Source organism: Corvus brachyrhynchos, unplaced genomic scaffold, assembly GCF_000691975.1.
Source record: "Corvus brachyrhynchos isolate BGI_N302 unplaced genomic scaffold, ASM69197v1 scaffold395, whole genome shotgun sequence".
NCBI lineage: Eukaryota > Metazoa > Chordata > Aves > Passeriformes > Corvidae > Corvus > Corvus brachyrhynchos.
Genome location: NW_008238340.1, coordinates 856,244 through 859,572, shown reverse-complemented (window position 1 = coordinate 859,572; position 3,329 = coordinate 856,244). Strand labels below are relative to the sequence as shown.

At 38.7% G+C, this 3,329-nt stretch overlaps 1 protein-coding gene across 1 annotated transcript in view; it reads right to left on the bottom strand.

The window, feature by feature from the left end:
• The window catches only part of PRDM2 (PR/SET domain 2), a 42,484-nt gene extending 39,364 nt beyond the window's left edge, over positions 1 to 3,120 (bottom strand). Inside the window, exon 1 of the mRNA XM_017735049.1 lies at positions 3,097 to 3,120. The gene's annotated coding sequence lies outside the window, so the exon portion shown is untranslated. The remainder of the gene's footprint in view (positions 1 to 3,096) is intronic.
• Positions 3,121 to 3,329: the final 209 nt, after the last annotated feature.

Genomic DNA, 3,329 nt, shown 5'->3' with positions numbered 1-3,329 from the left:
TGAACAAAGTTCCCTACAAGCTTGACAGGCAGAACAGAAGCACATTAACTACAACCTGGGAGAAAACAATGATAAATGTTTAACAAAAAAAAAAAAGAAATTTGAGAAAATGCAAAAGCAACGACAAAAAAATTAATTTCAGCTATTGTTGGTCATGCACTGGCAGCTGCTGGCTCTGAACTGTGTGGTTAAGGCAGAGATAACAGCTTGGCTCTGATAAAAATCTGTGACAGTACCCAAGTTCACCAGGTTTTCCTTTTTAGGGGGTTGCATTTCCACCACTCTCAATACCATTTTATCCTACTAAATTTCTTTCTAAATCTCAAATGCACCTTAGGAACAACACACAGTGTTTCAATGTATGAAAATAAATTAGCAAGAACTGCCTTTTCCTCCAGGATTCCTGAGCTGCTGTGCATGGCAGAAGGAAGATGTAGAAGATTTATTCCAGCTAAGAACAGCTATGGCCAAGCCAGGCAGGAGCCATCAAACACAAACACCTGCAGAATATGAAGTAGTTTGAATGCAGAATACAAAACCAAAAATATCCAGCAGGGAGATGGGGACCTGGAGGAAGTGCCAGGTGCCATCCTAGATACACTCCAAAGGAGATTATGGACCTTGTGTCAGGGATCACTGGCAAACAGTGCAGCTCAAGGTCAGGGCGAGCAGTTCAGTGTGGACTTTGTGTCTGCCCAGGCCTGGTCAGCTCCTGGCTCACCTACACTTCACAACTTCAGTCTGTCCTGCCTCTTCTGGTAAATCAGTCTGACTTACAGCACGACAGGATTCTGTCATTCATTCAGAGAGAGGATTCCTCCTGCAACATGAACATGTTACAGCAATGAAAGCCTTGATCGACTGATTGGGCAAAACAGCCCATTTTTAATACCTGTGAAATGGTCACCTTTTCTCATCTGTCAAAAGTTCTTTAAATAAATGGCAGGAACAAGGTTATTTGTCAAATGATAAATATCTTAACTGTTCAAGCGTAAGACCTAAGATGCATTAAAAATTCAAAAGGATATTTGTTTTACTGAATACAGAATAATCATGAGTTTATCTAATAACTACATGGTCTGCATCACTAAATCATAATACACCTCTCAAATAATGTCTTGTCTAGTCATTCCTAAGGTATTAAACTGTCAGTTTACTTTTCTGGAAAACATGTTCCTAAAGGACACACTCATTCACAGTTGTAAGAATTTGGCAATTCTTACTTGGTTATATTCTCTTCTCAATGTGTAAGACAACAGCATGCAACATAGGCCAAAATAAAATTTAAAAAATTTATTGATCGGTTTAGGTCACTCATTAATTCAAATTTCACAACCCTCTAGCAAGTTTCTTAAATAGCTATTTAATTCAAATATTACCTTATACTAACTCTCAATTTTTCACACACATAAAGATAACTCATAAAAATCTTTCTCCTCTCATCCCTTTGTATCATATAATTAGAATTATTTATTTTTACTTTTCAATCATGTTCATTATAACTTCCTTTATTTCCCAAAACCCCTCAAGTCTAGGGTTAAGAAGCTTCCATATCCAAGGATACAACTGAATCTACAAAAGCAGGGATATGAGTAGAAACCATTCTGGAATCCTCACTGCAGCTACTGCTACCAAATCTGCAGGAAAAAAAGTGTATATTTCTTGTAAGAAGATTGCTGTGAATTGCAAATATTAGCAGATGTTACTACAAAAACTGAAATACCTGTGAGTAAATGTAGTGTAAAAAAAAACTCCAATGAAACCTGTGAAAAACAGAACTATAAAATTTAAAAATATCCAATGAAGTGCCTTATCATTTTAGAGCTGAAACTTTAACATTTCAAATCAACTAAATACTAAGAATTTGGTCTTTCTGCTTCATGAGACAATAATATAATTCCATAAATAGATTATTCTTGGTTATTCTGAAGTACTTCTTCAATATTGTGCTTGGAGTTTTTGCTGGGTTGCTTTTTATTCAGTAATTGTGAGCCTTGGTAAGGAGCTTGTGCTTATAAAAAGGAAGAAAATATTTACTGCTCCTAATTCTGAAATCTGTAAAATCCATAACAGTTAAAACATAAAACCTACAAAACAGCACAAAACCAAAACCCAGAAACCAAATTAGTTTACTGATATTTTTACCTATAAAATCATGAATGCAAATCAAACTTCTATGCCATGAAAAATTACCTTAGAAATTATTCTGTCTGGCTTTTCTGATTTATCATATAATCAAATTCTTGCAGGTTGTTTTTCTAGCCTTTCAGGTAAAACATAGGCACACAAATTCCAGGTGCTAAGATAATGCAGATTTAGGAAAAAAAAATAATACAGCCTGCAATTTACCAGGTGTTGCTCATATATGTGCTAAATATGCTTTTCATTACAAAATAAAACTCAGTGCTGGAATTTCAGTTTGTATTTGCTTAACCTATGAAATACTGTTCAAAATAACTAATTGTGGTGCACTACAGCCCCCCCTCCCCAATCTCAAATAAAAAACTTACACAATAACTGTTCTCAATATCTGACCTTGTTTCCAATGTGAGTTCCACAGTCAGCTGCACTACCTGTAAGATCAGGCCCTACATTTAAAGTTTAAAAAAATTGTAATGATACTTCTTAAAATATTATCTTAGTTCATCTGTAACCTCCAGAGAATTACAAAATGTACATATTCCCATGCAACAGGAATTGATACATCTGTGCTACAACTGTGAATACTTCCCTTTTATATCTACTCCCTGTAACTAAAGGCTTTATTGTGATTTTGGCCTAAAACGTTAGTCAAAATGTCAGTTATATAAGGCCACGCGTGGAGGCACACGCACTCTGAAAAACCCTGCTGCTGAATTAGTCATGGAAAAAATAATGGATGTCTGGTCTGACATATATATTCACAGAGGGAATAATGCGTTTATACCACCCGAAACTCCTGTCCCACCCTCCCTCCTCGGCCGAAGTCAGCCAGGAGCAGCCATTCCCACCGCCTGCGAAATTCCATAACCAACAAATCGGCCTAGAAACAACAAGAAATTAAAAACCGCAGGGAATAACAGGACCGGAATTCTTCATTTGGCTCGACTGACGTACCCCCAACCCCAGGCTCAGCCTTCCCTTCCCAAAGGATCCCGGCGCTCCCGGGCTCAGCTCCCCCTTCTCCAAAGCGGGATCGCGACGGCCCCGAGCTCAGCTCCCGCCTCCCAAGGAGAGATTGCGACGGCCGTGGGCTCAGCCTCCTCTTCCCAAGGAGGGATCGCGGCGGCCCCGAGCTCAGCTCCCGCTTCCTAAGAAGGGATCGCGGCGGCCCCGGACTCCGCTCCCTT